Source organism: Mobula hypostoma, chromosome 17, assembly GCF_963921235.1.
Source record: "Mobula hypostoma chromosome 17, sMobHyp1.1, whole genome shotgun sequence".
NCBI lineage: Eukaryota > Metazoa > Chordata > Chondrichthyes > Myliobatiformes > Myliobatidae > Mobula > Mobula hypostoma.
In genome coordinates this window covers 11,218,468-11,239,986 of record NC_086113.1, presented here as the reverse complement: position 1 = coordinate 11,239,986, position 21,519 = coordinate 11,218,468, and the positions used below count along the sequence as shown (strand labels likewise).

The window sequence follows — 21,519 nt, the reverse complement described above, 5'->3', positions numbered from 1 at the left end:
TACGCTGGTGTACGATCTGTCAGTTCTGGGCTACCGATAACTGCATGGGAAGTATATACACACCATTCGCTCAAATCGAGGTTCCTTTAATCAGAACATCCCGAAGTTCCTGTTTGGTTGAACCCCAAATCGTACCAACTCTAGGTGTGTATTGTATATGAAAGGCAACCGTCTCACCACCGAGTCACACGGCTGTTAGCAGAGTCAGCTAGCCAGCCAAGTTGGTGTACGAGCTTCGGGGAGATGGTGGCACTATGATCAACATTGTGGCATTAAATGAACAATTTATTTCAATGTATTTCCATGGCTGTGATTTTTATTTACTTATTTATTGAGATATAGGCCCTTCCAGCCCTTCAAGCCACACTGACCAACAATTCCTCAATTTAATCCTAGCCTAATCATGGGATAATTTACAATGACCAATTAAACCACTAATTGGTATGTCTTTGAACTGTGGGAGGAAAGCGGAGTACCCGAAGTAAACCCATGTGGTTATGGGGAGAACGTGCAAATTTCTTACAGACAGTGGCGTGATAATTAGCTGTTCAAATATTTCGGAGAATTTATGTAACAATTGCAGGATCATAAAATCATACAGCACAGAAACAAGCCCTTTGTCTCACCAACTCTATGCTCACTGTCTAACAACTAGAATCACAGAGTTATAGAACACTATTGCCCATCTAGTCCATACCAGACCATTAATCTGCCGGGTTCCAATGATACGCACCCAGACCATAGCTCTCCATATCCCTCCCATGTACCTATCCAAATTTCTCTTTAAAGTTGAATTTGAACCCACATCTACCACTTCCACTGGCAGCTCAATCCACACTCGCACCATCCTCTGAGTGAAGAAATTTCCCCTCATGTTCCCCTTAAACATTTCATCTTTCAACCTTTAGCCATGACCTCTAGCTCTAGCGTCACCCAACCTCAGTGGAAAAAGCCTGCTTGCATTTGCTCTATCTATACCCCACATAATTTTGTATACCTCCATCAAATCTCCCCTCATTCTCCTCTGGTCTAGGGAATAGAATCTTAACTTATTCAACCTTTCCCTATATCTCAAGTCCTAAACTTGTGGCAACATCTTTGTGAATTTTCTCTGCACTCTTTTAATCGTATTGATATCTTTCCTGTAGGTAGGTGAACAAAATCAGACACAATACTCCAGGTTAGGCCTTAACAACATCTTACACAACTTCAACATCTCAAATCTGGTACTCAATATATTGATTTATGAAGGTCAATGGGCCAAAAGCTTTGTTTTCAACCCTATTTATCTCTGACCGCCACATTCAAAGAACTATGGATCTGTATTCCCAGATCCCTCTGTTCTACAGCACTCTTCAGTGCTCTACTCTGGTTTGTCCTCCCAAAGTTCAACATCTTACACTTGCCTGCAAGTTCCGTCTACTATTTTTCAGCCTATTTTTCCAGCTGGTCTAGGTTCCGCTGCAAGCTTTGATAGTCTTCCTCGCTGTCCACTACACACCTAAATCTACAAATTTAAACATCCTGTTTACCACATTCCTCCAAGAGGACCATGACCTTGTCATGGTTTGGAAGCTTACATGTGACTTGGAGATCTACAGTATGTTGGCTGGAGTCAGGGTTTATGCTTTGGCTCTTGGTAGGGTCACCCATGCCAAACAGGTCAGACTAAGAGTGGTCCATCAGTCCTCCAGGTTCGGGGGTTTAGCTCATGGCTAACAACCTTGACTGGTGAAACAAAACAGTTAAGGAAACAGCAATGAAGATTCCCTCAGCATCTGTGTGTGATGGTATTCCTGAGTTTACATGCAGTATTTGCATGGCTGACAGCAGTGAAGACTGAAAGGAAGCTACTGGCATGATGAAGGAAGCCTTCGACACCACCTTGATGGAGGAACTTCATTGCTGCCCTAAATGCCAGTGGCTCAACACACAGCAAATATGTAAATTTACCACAACGTCAACCAAATCATTGATATAGATGACAGCCAACAATGGACAAAGCACGGATCCCTTCGGCACTCTACTAGTCACAGGCCTCCAGTCAGGGAGACATTCATCTATTACCATTCTCTGGCTTCTCCCAAAAAGCCAATGTCTACTTTGTCTTGAATGCCAAGCGACTGAACCTTCTTCACCAACCTCCCATGCGGGACCTTGTCAAAGGCCTTGCTGAAGTCCATGCAGATAACATCTACTGTTCTGCCTTCATCAACTTTCCTGGTAAATTCCCTGAAAAACTCTATAAGATTGTTTAGACATAACGTACCATATACAAAGCAATGTTGGCTATCCCTGATCAGCCCCCCTCTATCTAAATACTTATACATCCAGTCCCTTAGAATAGCTCCTAATCATCTTCCCACTACTGATAAACAAAAGAAAATCTTCACATGCTGGAAATCTAACCCCCACACACTGAGTGCTGCAGGAACTTAGCAGACCAGCCAGGCAGTCCTACTGAAGGGTTTTGGCCTGAAACATCGACTGCCCTGCTGAAGGGTTCTGGCCTGAAATATCGACGGTCTTTTTTCTATAGATGCTGCCTGGCCCGCTGAGCTCCTCCAGTATTTTGTGGGTGTTCCCACTACTGATGTCAGGGTCACTGGTCTATAATTTCCTGGCATATTTTTGGTGCCTTTCTTAGAACAATGGAACAATATTAGCTATCCTCCAGTCCTCTGCCAACTCACACATTGCTAAGGACATTTTCAATATCTCTGCGAGGGCCCCTGCAATTTCTGCACTAGTCTACACGGGGTCCAAGGGAATATCTTGTCAGACTCTGGGTATTTATCCACCCTACTTTGCCTCAGGACAGGAAACACCTCCTCCTCCTCTATAATCTGTATGCAATCCATGACCTCACTGCTGTTTGGTTCACTTCTATAGACTGTCCCAGTAAATATAGATGCAAAAATTCCATTTAAGATCTCCCTATCACTTGCAGTTCCATGCATAAATAACCACTTTGATCTTCCAGAGATCTGATTTTGTCCCCTGTTAGGCTCTTGCTCTTAATATATCTGTAAAAGCCCTTGGAATTTTCCTTCACCTTGTCTGCTCGAGCAACATCATGCATTATGTTAGCCCTCCTATTCTCTTACATTTCTTATACTCCCAATACCTCATTTGCTCCTTCCTGCCTATACTTGCTATGCACCTCCTTTTTCTCTCAACCTGTTACCTTGCCTTTTATTTTGATAAGAACATACAAACTCTGCATTCTCAAAATTTTAGTTTTGAAGGAATCCCACTTACCAATACACCTTTGCCAGAAAATAACCTGCCCCAACCCACACTTGCCAGATCCTTTCTGATACCGTAAAAATTGGCCTTTCTCCAATTTAGAATCTCAATCTGAGGACCAGACCTATCTTTTTTTTCCATTATTACCTTGGAACTAACAGTACTATGTTCACTAGATGCAAAGTGTTCCCCCACTCAAACTTCTGTCTTATTCCCTAATAGGAGATCTAGTATCACACTCCCTCTAGTTAGGACTTCAATGTACTGATTAAAAAAACATTCCTGAAAATATTTGGCAAATTCTGTTCCATCCAGCCTTTTACAGTATGGGAGTCCCAATTAATCTGTGGAAAGCTAATAACCTTACCTTTCTTGCAACACTATGCAATCTCTCTAAAAATTTGCTCCTCTAAACCGCATGGACTGTTGGGTGGTCTCTAATATAATCCCATTAATGTTGTCACCCCTTTCTTATTCCTCAGTTCCACCCATAAAGCCTCATTAGATGAGCTCTCCAGTCTGTCCTCTTTAAGCACTGCCATGACATTTTCCTTGGCTAGTAATGCCATCCCTCCCACTCTATCTTGTCTAAAAGAACAGAATCCTGGAACATTAAGCTGCAAATCCTGTCCTTCCTGCAACCAAATCTCACTAGTGGCTACAGTATTATAATTCCACTTGTTGATTCATGGCCTAAACTCATCCAGTTTTCCTACAATATTGAAAAATACTCAACTTAGAACATTAGTCCCACCATGTTCAACCTTTCAATTCCTAACTTTGCACGTAGTAACACAACTTTACTAATCCTCTTTTACTACAAATAACCATTTGTACTAATCCTCTCCCTACATTACCATCAGTTCCCTGCAAATTCCCCCATTCGCTTATAAACACTGGAAAATTTATAGTAGCCTATTAATCTATCAGTGGTCATATTATTGCCTGGAATTTATGCACTTAAATAATATATTCTGTAGATGTACCATACCACATGCTGTCAATAAATTCATATCCCAAATACATGGTAGATCAGATTTCACAAGTTAGTCCCACTGATGTTTGAAGCAGTATGTTGTGTGCAAACTTGCTGACATGTTTCTTGCATTAAAATATTGACTGTGCACAGAAATAAATATTTTACTGTGAAGCTCCAGTGTTCCAGGAGTAAAATTTCTAAATTGGCATAAAGACAATCTTTCCAGGCTGAAGTAAAATTTTTCAAGAGTCGACTGGAAGCAGGTACATAGAGGAAGATCATTGCCACAACACTGGAAGACATTGTGAGAGAAGGTAATGAGAATTAAAGCCAGATATATTCACAAGCAGAGAATGGTCCATTCTCAATCCCACACTCCACAGATACTGAAGAACTTTCAGAGAAGAAAACGATAAAAAAGGAAGAATGGCAAGTACAAAATGTTGTGCATTTAATATTTTAGTAGCATTTGAGTGATATTGTAAATATATATTAAGAGTAAGCATTCTTGTTAGTTTAATCTAATCTAATCTAAATTCATTACGGGTTACATGTATAAATACCTGAATTAACGTACATATGCTACCACATGATATGTGTATACCTCACTTAAAGTAAACATGAAGTTAGACTGACATTTTCAGACTTTGTTTGCATTAGTTTAATGTTTGGAAGTTACAAAACATAACACAAAAGTTTAGTGTAGAAGAAAGCTGCAGCCTAAATGTAGAGGGATGAAACTTTTTAAAAATAGGACGGCAAAGAGAATTTATGAAAAGATAACAGATGGCATTCATTTACTGCAAGAGTGAGCAAGTTCAAAGGGGACATGCAGGGCAAGATTTTGACAAAGAGTGGTAGGCATTTGGAATGCACTGTCTGGGATGGTGCTGATGGTTAAGGGCGGCACGATAGCCTAGCGGCTAGCAAAATGCTATTACAGTGCTAATGACCCAGGTTCAATTCTTCCAGTCTGTAAAGAGTTCCTACGTTCTCCCCTTGCCCATACAGGTTTCCTCTGGGTGCTCTGGTTTCCTTCCATATTCCAAAGCCGTATGGTTAGTAAGTTAATAGGTCATATGGGTGCAATTGGGCAGTGTGGGTTTTTTGGGTCAGAAGGACCTGTATGTGCGCATCTCTAAATAAATAGAAATTGTAAATAATAGGGCATTTAACAGGCTCTTAAGACACATGAATATGCAAAAAATGGAAGGATCTGGACGTTGTGTAGGCAGAAGGGATTAGTTCAATTCAGCACATTCTATTTGCTAATCAAGATTCATAACTTAACTGCATTTCCTAGAGCACATTGGTCAACCTGCCGAATGATTCAGTGTTGTCTCAGAGTCTGAACCTGCCATTATATGGTAGCCCTGATGAATATTGTGGCATTAATTCAATAATTGAGCACTTCTTTACAAATATAATTAGTTTGGCACAATATTGTGAGTTGAAGGGCCTGTTCATGTGCTGTACTGTTCTATAACAGCATACAACGTTTAGAAAAACTCAGGAGGTTCTTCATAAATGTCTGAAGGAAAGGATAGTAAATGTTGAAGTAGGTATTATTGTAGACCAAAATGTAAGCCTTAGTGTACAATTCTAAATGAATACTTTGTGCTCATCTTCACAGAAGAAGTGGATACACACCTGGGTATCAAGGAGGAGTAACAGAAATTACTGAAAAAAGAAAGAGAACGGGAGAGAGAGAGAGAGAGAGCAGCATCCATCATCAAGGACCACCACTATCCAGAACATGCTTTTTTCCCTCACTGCTGCCATCAGGACGAAAGTACAGGAGCCTCAGGACCCAGACCAGCAGGTTCAGGGACAGTTATTAGCCGTCCACCATCAAACTCTTGAACCAGAGGGGATAACTTCACTCGCCCCATCACTGAACTTTTCCCACAACCTATGGACTCACTTTCAAGGACTCCTCATCTCATGTTCTCATATTTATTTCTTTTTTTATATTTGCATAATTGGTTGTCCTTTGCACATTGTGCTTTGGGTTGGGTATGATCTTTCATTGACTCTATTGTGTCTCTTGCACTTTCTGTTATGCCCACAAGAAAATGAATCACAGGATTGTATATAGTGACATTTATTTACTTTGAACTTTCAACATTAAGGTCGTAAGCTTTTGTGAAGGTGGAGAAATGACCAAATCAGAACAAAACAAATGCAGGGCTCTTTAAAGAAGCAAAGAAGACCAGAGTCAAGCACACTATCACCTTCCACTCTTCCCCAAAGACAGGTATGCTGCCAGAGGGCTGAAAAATAACTAATGTGGTACCATTATTTAAAATGACTTTCAGTCTTATATTGGTGGACAAATTGTTGACAAAAAACTTTTAAGGGACAATATAAATTAGCATTTTGAGAAATACATTAATCAAGGATTTGTTAAAGGAAGGTCACGCCTGACTGAGTTGATTGAATTGTTTGAGAAAGTAACAAGGAAAAACAGTAAGAAGAATAGAGTCAAGGGGCACCACAGCACAGAACAGGCCCTTTGGCCCATCTAGCCAATGCTAAACTGTTATTCTGCCCAGTTCCATCGGCCATACGTTTAACGTAATCAACATGGACTTTAGCAAGATGTATGTTAAAGTCAAATGTGCAATACTGATAATTTTTTTTGTGTATTCTTTTAAGGCCCTCAGTGAAGGCCCATTTTTGCTGAAGCGTCATCACTGAAAAGGAAAGAGGTGTGAGATGGAGTATGAGTAGTCAAAGTCACTTGATTGAGAATATACTGGCTATGACTGATTGAACTGAGCGATGTACAACATGAGCACCACAGTACCTGGGATACAACAGAGACAAGAGGCTGCAGGAATCTGGACCAAAAAACAAACTGCAGGAGGAACCCAGCAGGTCAAGCAGCATCTGTGGAGGTGAAGGTGTGGTCAACGTCTTGGATAGAGAATCCTGCTTGAGTAGTCTGAGCTTGAAACATTGACTATCCATTCACCCCCACAGATGTTGCTTGGCTCACTGAGCTCCTCCAGAAGCTTGTTTTTTTTGGTAGGATACTGTAGCATGATAGAGTCATACAGCACTCCAGTACAGAAACAGGCCTTTTGGCCCATCTAGAACATGCCGAGCTATTCTATCTTGTGCCTTTGAGTCACATCTGGACTGTAGCTCTCCACATCCCTCCCATCCATGTACCTATCCAATTTTCTCTTAAATGTTGGTATCAAACCTGCATTCACCACTTTTGCTGGCAGCTTGTTCCACACTCACACCGCCTACTGAGTGAAAAAGTTCCCCTCAGGATCCCCTTAAAAATTTCACTTTTCACCCTTTTAGTTGAAGGTGTACGTATTCATCCAACCAATCAGAAGGTCACTAAACATCTTGTGGCACTGAAACTAGAGGCTATGTTATCGATCCCATGCTCCAGCTCTATTTTATCTGTCTATAGGATTTCTTGCTCCTCTCTGCTCTCCACTAATATAGAACATGTGCCTCTTTTATATCTCTTATACTTCTGTGCTGCTTCTAATACCTCCTAGTCTGCTCTCAGCCATAATGATCTATCCATTATTTCACCAGGTCATATAGCAATGCTTTATTTCTCATGGTCTTCAAGCTCCTGGTTCAGCATAATACACCACCCACTTAACCTGCAATGCATTAACATACACTCAGTGGCCACCTCTTGTACCTATTCAAGTGGCTACTGTTCGTGGTCCTCTGCCACTGTAGGCTTCCGCTTCAAGGTTCGACATGTTGGCCATTCAAAGACGCTGTAACGTGTGGATACTTGAGTTACTATTACCTTCCTATCAGCTTGAACTGGTCTGACTATTCTCCTCTGACCTTCCTCATTAACAAGGTATTGTAATTTGTCCCTTACTGTGCCTGTTGTCTTGTTTATTAATTATTGTACTGTCTTGCACTGTTTTGTGCACTTTATGTAGTCCCATGTAGGTCTGAAGTCTAATGTAGCTTTGTGTTGTTTCATATAGCACCATGATCCTGGAGGAATGTTGTTTCGATTTGACTGAGTACTGTACCAGTAGTTATGGTTGAAATGACAGTAAAAGCAACTTGACTTGACATCACCCACACAACTACAGCTCACTGGAGTTCTTTTTTTCAGTATTTTGCGCTACTCTCTGTAAAGTCCAGGGACTGTTGTGTGTGAAAATCCCAGGAGTTCAGGAGTACCTGAGATACTCAAATCACCCTGTCTGGTACCATCAATCATTCCATGCTCAAAGTCCTTAGATCAAATTCCTTCCCCATTCTGATGTTTGGCCTGAACAACAACTGAATGCTTGATCTTGTCTGCGTGCTCTTCTGCACTGAGCTACTGCCACATGATTGGCTGAATAGATACTTGCGTCAGCGAGGAAGTGTACAGGTGTACCTAGTAAAGTAGCCACTGAAAGTATAATCACAATATAGGTTCTTCACTGGTATTTCCATTGGATGAAGAATGCAGTTAGCCTTAAATGGTCAGTACAATCCACAAAAATTGCCAAGGCAGAATAAACTGACTCCACAGTAAATTGCAAATAGCAAACCCCACACCTGTCTTCAGAGGCCATCAAGGTTAGCTTTTCCTCAGTCATAAACTTTCCATAAATCTTGAATATTTCAATGAATAATTTGCCGTAAGATCATCGTCAGTAGGTTTATATTTTATGATAAATAAATTTATTAAATTATACCACTAAAATTAGGGAGATTTAGGAGTTAAACAAAATTATGAAGGGCTAGATAGGGTAAATACAAACAGACTTTTTCCACTGAGGTCTAGAACTAGAGGTCATGGGTTAAGGGTGAAAGGTGAACTATTTAAAGGGAACACAAGGGAAAAACTTATTCACTCAGAGGGTGGTGTGAATGTGGAATGAGCTGCCAGGGGAAGTGGTGGATTCGATTTCAACATGTAAGAAAAGTTTGAATATGTACATGGATAGGAGGGGTATGGAGGGCTATGGTCCGTGTGCAGGTTGATGGGATTAGACAGTATGATAGCTTGGCACAGACTAAATGGACTGTTTTTGTACTGTAGGTTTTATGTTAATCATTGTTGCTATGCATGCTCTCCTTGTATAAAATCTAATGGCATGAATGTTGATGAATCCTTCCGGTAAAAAAAAATCCCTCCCCCTCTCTTCTTCTATTCTTACCTCTTCTCACCTGCCTAGCAACTCTGCCTGGCTCCCCTCTTCCTTCCCTTTCTCCTACGGCCAACTCTTCTCTCTTATTAATTCCTTCCTGTTCAGCCCTTTACCTTTCCTATCCACCTGGCTTCACCTGCCACCTTCTAGCTAGCCTCCTTCCCCTCCCCCCACCTTTTTGTTCGGGTATCTTTCCCCTTCCTTTCCAGTCCTGGCGAAGAGTCTTGGCCTGAGACATCCATAGATGCTGCCTGACCTTTTGGTACATGGAACTTAGAAAAATAGAAGGCTATGAGTAACCCTAGGTAATTTCTAAAGTAAGTACGTGTTCGGCACAGCATTGTGGGCCGAAGGGCCTGTATTATGCTGTAGGTTTTCTATGTTTCTATGACTGCTGAGTTCCTCCAGCATTTTGTGTGTGTTGTTGGAAATTTAAAATTTCAAGTGAGACAATACTGCCACTACAAGACACCCAAGTTGGATCTGTACTTCAGTTATACCTACACAGCTCTGAAGGTTTTCAATCTGATGTTACAACTAAGTCACTCTTGTCTAGAAAAAAATATATTCTTGTTATTCTGCAACACAACTTCTGGTCTATAACTGCACAGTCCAAATAGTTCAACCTTATAAGGAATATAGTAATGAGGTTATGAGGCTTGTTAGGTCTGTTAAACAAACAGTAATTTGTAGTTTATGTCTGATTAACCCCTCAACAGTTCAGCTCATGATCTGTTATGTGATCCTTGCATAATGGAGCAACCAACCTGGCTCATTATGATATGTCAAAGCTACATTTATAATTCTTATGCACACCTCAAAAATTAATGGTAATTACTTAATATGACTTCAGTAGAGTTCTTCAGCTTTTAAACAAAGGAAACTAGTGTGAACAGAAAGCAACACACGCAAAGTGCTGGAGGAAGTGAGCAGGACAGGCAGCATCTATGGAAATGAATAAACTGCAGACATTTCGGGCTGAGCCCGTTCTTCAGGACTGAAAAGGAAGACTCCAGAATAAAAAGCTGGGGGGAAGGGAAGGAGGCTAGCTGGAAGGTGATGGTTGAAGCCAGGTGGGTAGGAAAGGTAAAGGGCTGGAGAAGAAGGAATCTGAATGAGAGGAGAGTGGACAATAGGAGAGAGGGAAGGAGGAGGGGACCCAGCCGGAAGTGACAGGCAGGTGAGAAGAAGTAAGAGTGGGGAGTGGGGGGGGGGGGGGGAGGAAAAAATGAATAGAAACAAAAGTTAATTTTTAGTATCATAGAAACAAAGGGAAAGAAAACTGACTTCTGTTTTCAGTTCTCATAATATTCTTAATAGAAACATAGAAAATAGGTGCAGGAGTAGGCCATTCGGCCCTTCGAGCCTGCACCGCCATTTATTATGATCATGGCTGATCATCCAACTCAGAACCCCGCCCCAGCCTTCCCTCCATACCCCCTGACCCCCGTAGCCACAAGGGCCATATCTAACTCCCTCTTAAATATAGCCAGTGAACTGGCCTCAACAGTTTCCTGTGGCAGAGAATTCCACAGATTCACCACTCTCTGTGTGAAGAAGTTTTTCCTAATCTCGGTCCTAAAAGGCTTCCCCTCTATCCTCAAACTGTGATCCCTCATTCTGGACTTCCCCAACATCGGGAACAATCTTCCTGCATCTAGCCTGTCCAATTCCTTTAGGATCTTATACGTTTCAATCAGATCCCCCCTCAATCTTCTAAATTCCAACGAGTACAAGCCCAGTTCATCCAGTCTTTCTTCATATGAAAGTCCTGCCATCCCAGGAATCAATCTGGTGAACCTTCTTTGTACTCCCTCTATGGCAAAGATGTCTTTCCTCAGATTAGGGGACCAAAACTGCACACAATACTCCAAGTGTGGTCTCACCAAGGCCTTGTACAACTGCAGTAGTACCTCCCTGCTCCTGTACTTGAATCCTCTCGCTATAAATGCCAGCATACCATTCGCCTTTTTCACCACCTGCTGTACCTGCATGCCCACTTTCAGTGACTGGTGTATAATGACACCCAGGTCTCGTTGCACCTCCACTTTTCCTAATCGGCCACCATTCAGATAATAATCTGTTTTCCTATTTTTGCCACCAAAGTGGATAACTTCACATTTATCCACATTAAATTGCATCTGCCATGAGTTTGCCCACTCACCCAACCTATCCAAGTCACCCTGCATCCTCTTAGCATCCTCCTCACTGCTAACACTGCCACCCAGCTTTGTGTCATCCGTAAACTTGGAGATGCTGCATTTAATTCCCTCATCCAAGTCATTAATATATATTGTAAACAACTGGGGTCCCAGCACTGAGCCTTGCGGTACCCCACTAGTCACCGCCTGTCATTCTGAAAAGGTCCCGTTTATTCCCACTCTTTGCTTCCTGTCTGCTAACCAATTCTCCACCCACACCAATACCTTACCCCCAATACCGTGTGCTTTAAGTTTGCACACTAATCTCCTGTGTGGGACCTTGTCAAAAGCCTTTTGAAAATCCAAATATACCACATCCACTGGTTCTCCCCTATCCACTCTACTAGTTGCATCCTCAAAAAATTCTATGAGATTCGTCAGACATGATTTTCCTTTCACAAATCCATGCTGACTTTGTCCGATCATTTCACCGCTTTCCAAATGTGCTGTTATCACATCCTTGATAACTGACTCCAGCAGTTTCCCCACCACCGACGTTAGGCTAACCGGTCTATAATTCCCCGGTTTCTCTCTCCCTCCTTTTTTAAAAAGTGGGGTTACATTAGCCACCCTCCAATCCTCAGGAACTAGTCCAGAATCTAACGAGTTTTGAAAAATTATCACTAATGCATCCACTATTTCTTGGGCTACTTCCTTAAGCACTCTAGGATGCAGACCATCTGGCCCTGGGGATTTATCTGCCTTCAATCCCTTCAATTTACCTAACACCACTTCCCTACTAACATGTATTTCGCTCAGTTCCTCCATCTCACTGGACCCTCTGTCCCTTACTATTTCTGGAAGATTATTTATGTCCTCCTTAGTGAAGACAGAACCAAAGTAATTATTCAATTGGTCTGCCATGTCCTTGCTCCCCATAATCAATTCACCTGTTTCTGTCTGCAGGGGACCTACATTTGTCTTTACCAGTCTTTTCCTTTTTACATATCTATAAAAGCTTTTACAGTCCGTTTTTATGTTCCCTGCCAGTTTTCTCTCATAATCTTTTTTCCCCTTCCTAATTAAGCCCTTTGTCCTCCTCTGCTGAACTCTGAATTTCTCCCAGTCCTCAGGTGAGCCACTTTCTCTGGCTAATTTGTATGCTTCTTCTTTGGAATTGATACTATCCCTAATTTCTCTTGTCAGCCACGGGTGCACTACCTTCCTTGATTTATTCTGTTGCCAAACTGGGATGAACAATTAATGATATACTTCTCACATTCATTCACGACATATTGAACACAAAGTATTTATGATTGCTTTTTCTAAGTAATGGAAAAGGATAACCTAGATATATAACGCTTCATGAAATCCAAATTAAGAATTTTTACTTAATACAACCATACAAGTATAATTTGCAAATCACTTTCTATTTGAAAGAAAATGAAGTTTGGTCAGTAATTATAAACATCCCCATATGCCAGGGGTTCCCAACATTTCTTACGCCATGAACCAATATCATGAAGCAAGGGGTCTGTGGACTCCAGGTTGGAAACCTGTGCCATATGCTATATCACTTATGTTTACTTCTCCTTGTATTCAGTACTGAACATATTTTATTTATATTTATGGTTACATGTAAATCTAAATTTACTTGGATGTCACGAGATAATGTACCAAAGTGATCTAATTTACTGCAACACCAGATCAGATTAAAAATATTCCCTTCACACATTACACATATAATTTAGAAAAGAAAATCAAGAATTTAATGGGATTTAAATTAAAATGTTGAAACAATTTACGATGAACTCAAGTTTTACAGAAGCCCAAAGGGTTTGCAGTTGTATGGTGATATAATCAAAATGCAGTGAATATCAAATTCTGTTTCACTCCCATTTGATATTGGGCATAATAAATATTAATGAATGTGTGATGTCTGAACTGATGAATATTTGGTAAACCAACCTTAAATATTTGTCATTGATCAAATAATCATTTGATATTCATTAAAACAAAAGTAAACACACATAAATTATAACCTTAAACAACAGGAATTCTGCAGATGCTGGAAATTCAAGCAACATACATCAAAGTTGCTGGTGAATGCAGCAGGCCAAGCAGCATCTATAGGAAGAGGCGCAGTCGACGTTTCAGGCCGAGACCCTTCGTCAGGACTATAACCTTTTTTGGTTTAAGTGTAATCTAAATAAACTGAACTGAGAGTCAAGAAAAGTTAAGAATGTGAAAAATTCTCCTTATTTTGACATTTATTCTTCCATGATAAAATATGCACTCTAAACATGTTAAAGAAACACTTTTGAACTGCTTCTCCCATTATTTTTGGCAAATTTCTCTGTAACACTAATTGAAGTGTTATTCTTTACGACCTAACCTCAACTAATATTTCCCCAAATAAAACTATAAAATAATATAGAATGTGTTGATGTCTTCTACTGCTGATCTTTGTTATTCCTTTTGTAAGTTTGTTCAAACTTTCACAGCGTAGGATAAAAATGTCTTGAGCAGAAAAAAATTTATAGTATATTGAGTTTTACTGATTTTTACTTTCATTTACTTTTAGAGGTCAATTCTGAAGTTTGAAGTACAGAGCAGACCTGATGAAGTGTCTTGGCCCGAAACATCAGCTGTTTATTCCTTTCCATAGATGCTGCCTGACCTGTTGAGTTCATCCAGCATTTTGTGTGTTGCGCTGGATTCTAGCAGCTGCAGAATCTCTTGTGTTTAAGTATAAAGCAGAATTCGTTCATGCCTGATATAATACTTTTGCAACCAAATATTTATTTAATTGTAACCTACTGCAGGGGTTCTACCAACAGACACTACTTAAATGATATTAAGGCTATGGATATGAGTCTCTGAGAGGTACGATAGTGACCACTGAAGTGAGTCATGTCTGCCATTTGCCAAATATTAAGCCTGACGCAAACACATTGTTTGTGAGATGACAGCATTCCTGGCTCTTCTAAACCCTTCTGAGACAAGCAACAACAGTGTCAGCATGACATTGGAAAGATGTCAGCACCGTCCACAGATGCCTGACACCAGATTTCCAAAAGGCACTCTCTACTCTGAAATTACCAGGAAAACAGTGTAAGAGATTTAAGTACATGCTCAAGACCTCCTTAAATAAATGCACCATCCCTATGACACCTAGGAACCTCTGGTCCTTGACTCCTCAAGAAGGAGGAGGCGTTTCAGGATCACATCTAGGGACTCAAGTCCGTGCACTGGGAGCAAACAGAAACTCCATGGAAAGTGTAGATCTGCTCACAAAGTAACCACCTTTCTTCCCCATGGACATTTCCTGTTCCATGTTTGGGAGGGTTTTCAGTTCCTACATTGAGATTGTTAACTACTCAGAACCCACAAAATCTTAGTGGAAGAAAGCCATCATTGAATACAGGATTCTGGGTAAGATGACAACATTCAACACAGAATCTGGAATCAGTAGCAAACTGCAGTAAAAGTTTCTCCCACAATAAAAGTTTTCATTTGTATTGATCTCCTAAGGCAAGGATTCCCAATCTGGAGTCCACGGACCCGTCAGTTAATGGTAAGGCTCCATGGCATTAAAAACAATTTGGGAACCCTGCCTTAAAGTCAACTTGATGGAAAGTACCAGGTCTGATCATAACAAGGCCTTATGTCTTTGCTAGAAATTCCAGTTCAATAATCCATTTCATGCTGGTTAAGGATGGGGTGCGTTGAAAAATCTCTGTACATGAAAATGCTGACAAAACTGAATAAAAACAAGATACTGCAAATTTGGGAAATCTGAAATAAAAATAGAAAATGCTCATGCTTTGTGCAATGTGAAATGTTGGCTTTGTTTCTTTTACCACATTCGCTGCCTGGCCTGCGGAGTGCTTTCAGCACATCTGCTTTTATATCTGATAAGCTAACAGCCAGTCACTCTTGGTGAGGTTATGCACAATGAATGTTTCTAGCATCCAGAAATAAAAAAAAATACTATTAAGACAATTTCAGGAAAATGGGATATCACGGAAGTGGCTGTGGACTCACTTTCGTGAACTTCAGTTCTGAATGTTATTTGCTTATTTTTTATTGTTCGCATGATCTTTTTTTTTTCTCTACACGGTCTTTGACAGACTTCTTTTTTTATTGGGTTCTATTGGGTCTCTTTGTTTTGTGGCTGCCTATAAGGAGATGAATCTCAAGATTTCATATAGTATACATAATGTTGATAATGAACTTTTAACTTATAAACATGAATACTTAAAATTATTTAAAAAGAAAAATATAAAAAAAGATTCATTTTAATCAGTCATAATACAATTGTTAATGTAAATGGACAAAATCTCTACACCAGATATAATTTGGTGCCAGTTGTATGAGGCTATTTTCAGCATCATCATGAACACAAGAGATTTTGCAGATGCTGGAAATCCATTGGAACAAACACAAAGCACTGGAGGAACTCAGAAAGTCAGACTGTATATATGGAGAGGAATGAACAGTCAATGTGTTAGGCTGAGACCCTTCTTTAAGACTGGACAAAAAGGGGGAAGAAGCCAAGATAAGAAGCTGCCACATCCCCTCTCCCCACCATCTTTCTGGCAACTGAAGATGAGGTACACTTTTCCAAAAGGGTAGAGAGAAAATGGCAGTGGATGTCTGAGATAATCAGGTTAATTGTAGACTAACTGAGAAACAGTAGAAATCATAAAATACATTAAAATATTTAATATACGAAGTAATGTTTAATTAAACTATGCATTTTTCTCCATCTTTATTTATAATCCCTCCCAATTCCCTTATTTTGAACATAAAGTTTACCCAATAGCTGGACGATAATGATGTTTGTTTTTTCTACCCAAATTAGAAAAAATGTAATCCGACTGAAAAAAATATTTTGCTAATTATCATGGTGTTTGCATCTTATGATCTTCAACTCATGCTCCAAGTATTTTAATGTAAATACGAGTGAGACTGAAAATATCTGACGTTCTTCAGCAAGGTCAGAAGTTCATATTAGGAGATACTCAGCAAGAAAGAAATACCCTTGCCTGCTTTCTGCTCCACATGGCAACCAAACTTCTAGTGTTACAAAGTTAGCTGCCTGGGTGACGGCAGAGGTCGTTATTCAACAGCAACACGATAACAACTGCTTACATCCTCTCCCTAAAACTGTCTGCCTTTTGACCCCTGTTTCCCATTTACGTTGCTCCTTCAGAAATATCTCTGAGACAAAACTCCGTTTATCTGTATTGATAACTGTTTTTGTAATTCAGTGTCAAATTTTGTTTGGTAATGTTTGTGAAGTATTATTACTTTCATGGTACTACAAAATCAGAATCAGGTTTAATATCAGTGGCGTATGTCGTGATATTTGTTGTCTTTGTGGCAGCGGTACAACACAATACATAATAATAGAGAAAGAACTGAATTACAGTAAATAAATGTATATATATACACACACACACACACACACATACACATATACATAAAATAGTTAAATGAAATAAGTAGTGCAAAAATAGAAATAAAAAGTAGTGAGGTAGTGTTTACGGGTTCAATGTCCATTCAGAAATGGGATGGCAGAGGGCAGATGTTCGTAAACATTGAGTGTGTGCCTTCAGGCTTCTGTACCTTCTTCCTGATGGTAGCCATGAGAACAAGGCATGACCTGGGTGATGGGGGTCCTTAATGATGGATGCTGCCTTTTTGAGGCATCACTCCTTGAAGATGTCCTGGCTACCGCCTATGATGGAGCTGACTAAGTTTACAACTCTCTGCAGCTTATTTCGATCCTGTGCAGTAGTCCCCCGCCCCCGTTACTAGATGGTGATGCAGCCAGTTAGAATGCTATAAATACAAGTCATCAAGTTAGAGTGCTGCAACACACTTACTATCCGAGGGAAAAAAACTACGAGAACTAGCATGAGACAATTAGGCAGATTTCTTTAAATGAAGGATCTGACAAGCAAATTAGGATGAGTAATCACTCGCCATGTTTTCTGGTTAATTTTCAAGTACTGTCATTAGATGACCCAATGACCACTTCCGTTATGTAAAGCTTATGTGTAAGCCAAAATCTAACAGCAACCTGCTTCTAACTTCCTTTGTGGGTTTTTTCCCCTCAAACTGCGTTCTGTTTCCTCTCCATATGCTTTAATTGGAAAGGATCTGAAAAGCAACTTCCTGAGCACAAAGTGCCTGTCCACCCAGCCTTTGTTTGACAGCGCTAAGAGAATGATGTATTTGGTGTACATGAGGAGGAAGGTGACCCAGACTGCATTTCCTCACAGGACGCATTAGAGATACAATAATAAAGCCTGCTTTAGCTGACATTTGGTTGTGGTGAGGTGTAAGTTCCTGATAAGAAGCAGATCTGGCCCACTTTGTGTTACTCAGGCTTGTCTCTCTGAATCCAATGTCCTTGAGTTAGCGAAGCATCGTTTTTTCAGATCTAATGAAAATTAGACACAACTGTACAAGGTCACACTTTCAAAATCCAACTGAACAGATGTAGCTGTTCTCCTATTGCACTGATAATTAGTTCATAGGCATTTATATAAAATTGAGGCAGATAAGAATATATTCCTTAACCTTTTCCCATCCTGAGAACTCCTGTGATTTTTATTTTCCTTGTCATCGGCATTTCACATTTTTAGCTTCATTTGCTCTCTACAGTAATCATATGCAAGGAGGGTATGCATGGCCAACATTTAAACAGGCTGCAGATCAATTAGCAGTCTTAAGTTTATCTGATTTTTATCAAAGCAGACAGAGCAGTGGGTCGATCATCACAGCCTGTGTCAAGTTGACCTTTTCAGAGACATCTGCATTGTACGTCTCCTGGGTATCTCTAAGTCCCACGTCAGTCTCTGATTGACAGAAGTCTGTTCCACTAAACCACAAAGTATACACAGATGTCTATATTACAATCTTAAAGGTGTGACAGCAATTGTGTATTACATCTATAAACTGTCCTTTAGTAGTGACACTTCCTCAATGATGATCTGTTAATTTATTCACCTAAATCTCTTTTGTACAGAAATAAAAGGTAATTGAGTCATTACAATCTAATTCAGGCAGAACTAAATTGGCTTATTTTATAAATCCTTCTCAAGTGGCCCCCACATACACTAATCAATACTTATGAGCTTTGCTGCTGCACACGTGCATGGAGTTGAAGGAAAAGCAGACCAGTTGCTTATCTTTCCATTGGGGCTGCTGTAGAAAACAATGACTGAGAGAGGGGTAATCACTTTTTTTAGATACATCTCATATATTGAATGTATATGGAGACCCTAAAGAGTACATCCTGCTGGCGGAAGTGAGAGGGAGATTTGTGCATGTGTGCAAGAGGGCTCCAGAAAGTACTAGTTATCAGAAAAGGTGTATTTCTAAAAATGGGCATCCGTAGAACTGCATCTGATAGATCTGAAATCTCCATAAACTCAGTTAATAGAATATGGAGGAAAAAGATTCAAAGTTCAATTTATACATTAAAATATCTTGAAGGGATTGTTTCAAAGTTCAATTTTTACATCAAAACAATTTAAAGGGATTGTTTGCATAACAAGTGGAAAAAGTTGAAAAATACTATCAAATTTATCTTGCTTCACACTGTCCATGAACTGTTCTACCAGGGTCAGGAGGTAACCTTTGGGCAGATTTATATCATTTATTCAATTTGAGATGTTTAAAGGATACAAGCAAGATACAAGATGGGAATTATCAGTTTTTCAGCAGGAAAGTGTTAGTTCAGCTCTTTTCCTGCGAGCTTGTCTTCATACTACTTTCAATTTATTGAGCAACATCTGTGTCATTCTAGGCCATCACAGCAATCCTTCCCTTCCTAATGGAATAAACTGTTCTCCCAATCGGAATCATCACCCTAAACGAGAAGAAATCTGAGCAACCAACATGTGCAATATGAAGCTTGAACTGTTTAAAATTATAAATAATTGTCAAAACTTTTTTGAAAGAAATAGAAACATTTGTGAACTAACATTGAGAAGTACTTTATTGGTGAAAAAGTTAGCTCATTTCTGCTTCAGAATCAGGGAGGAGAAATTAAATCCTATATCTGCAAATTAAAGAGTGACTCAAAAGTGCAAGTGAGCCTACAATTGGATTAATTTTATTTTTACTTAGAGATACAGCATGAAACAGACCCCTCCAGCTCAATGAGCTGCACTCTTCAGCAACCCACTGACTTAACCTTAGCCTAATCAGAGAACTATTGACAATGACGAATCAACATAGGAGAATGGGGTTGAGAGGGAAATGGATCAGCCATGATGAAACGGAGGGCCAGACTCGATGGGCCCAATGGCCTAAATCTGTTCCTATGTCTTATTGTATAAACAGTATATCTTTGGAATGTGGGAAGAAACGCACAAATTCCCACAAACAATGGACTCACTTTCAAGGACTCTTCATCTCATGTTCTCGATATTTATTGCTTATTTGTTTATTATTATTATTATCGATTTATTTTTGTATTTGCATAGTTTGATGTCTTTGGCACACTGCTTGAACGCCCAAGTTGGCGCAGTCTTTCAGTGATTCTATTAGGATTGTTATTCTATTATGGATTTATTGAGTTTTCCCGCAAGAAAATGAATCTCAGGATAGTACATGGAGACATGTAGATACCTTGATGATAAATTTACTTTGAACTTTGACTGGAGCACCTGGAGGAAGCCTACACATCCAAAGAGAAGACGTATAAACTCCTTACATACAGAGTTACTACTGAACTCCAAACTCCAATGCCCAGTCGCACTAACCAGTAGGCTACTGATTTACCTATGAACAGATGATACTGTACAATATTAATGGAAGATAAGGGAATGAGAAGGAAGCAGGTTTGCTAAATTCTTCTTGTCAGTGCTATGTACAAGTGTCCTAGCTGGCTATTTTTCCCAAATATGTACACGCAGGAAAAATGAATGGAAGGTAAAAAATAAACTCATTCTCAAGTCAATTGATCTAATAACACCAAAGACAAAAAATGACTTGCTCAGAGGTACACACTTGTGGTCCTCTTCCTTAGAAGGGGCATTCTAAAGGGAATTCCCAGGAAGAGAGGATTGTCCTACCTCAGAAGCTAAGCAGGTTTTATTCTTTGGAATTTACAAAAATAAGGAGTGATGTTAATGAAACACATATTATGGGTAAATGACAGAATTGTTTCATTAGGAAGATAGTCTCAATCAAAAAGAAGAGGTTTAAGTCAAGGGATGGCTATTTAAAACTAAGGTACATAGAAATTTCCTCTTCGGGGGGGGGGAGGGTAAATTTCTGGAATTGTCTACTCCAGGGAATGGTTGAAGCCGGATCATTAGAAGTGCAATATTTAAAGGCAGATAATGCTTTGTAAAATGTGGGGATTGAAGACTACAAGAGTTGAGAACAAAGGTAGAACAGTGATGATTGTACTGAATGATGAAGTAGGCATGACGAGCCAGGAGGCCTGCTCCTGAATCTGTTTTCTTGTGAATGTGTGGGTTTTGAGCAAACAATTTGTCTTATTTCATTATAATAAGGATGGCCTATTATTTTGCACATGAAACAGAGCAGCATTTTCAAAGTTCAAAATTAATTCATTATCAAAATATATATAGGTCACCATATACTACCCGTGAGATTCATTCTCTTATGGGCATTCACAGTGAGTACAAAGAAAGACAATAAAATCAATTAAAAACTGCACACAAAGACAGACAACCAACCAATGTGCAAAAGGCAACACATTGTGCAAATACAAAAAAGAAAGAACTTGAGTTGCAGAGTCCTTAGAAGTGAGGCTATAGGTTGTGGAATCATTTCAGTGATGAAGTGAGTGAAGTTATCCGCGCGGGTTCAGGAGCCTAATGGTTGATGGGTAATAATCTGTTCTTGAACCTGGCGGTGTGGGACATGAGGTTTCTCAAATTCTTCAAATAAAGAGACAACTTCCAGGGATGCTTCTAACAAGTAAAACTGGAATTCCGCTTATCTTTGTGTG

The 21,519-nt window shown here is 39.8% G+C and overlaps 1 protein-coding gene across 1 annotated transcript in view; it reads right to left on the bottom strand.

The window, feature by feature from the left end:
- The window catches only part of skap2 (src kinase associated phosphoprotein 2), a 280,543-nt gene that overhangs the window by 62,135 nt on the left and 196,889 nt on the right, over positions 1-21,519 (bottom strand). The window lies entirely within an intron of this gene.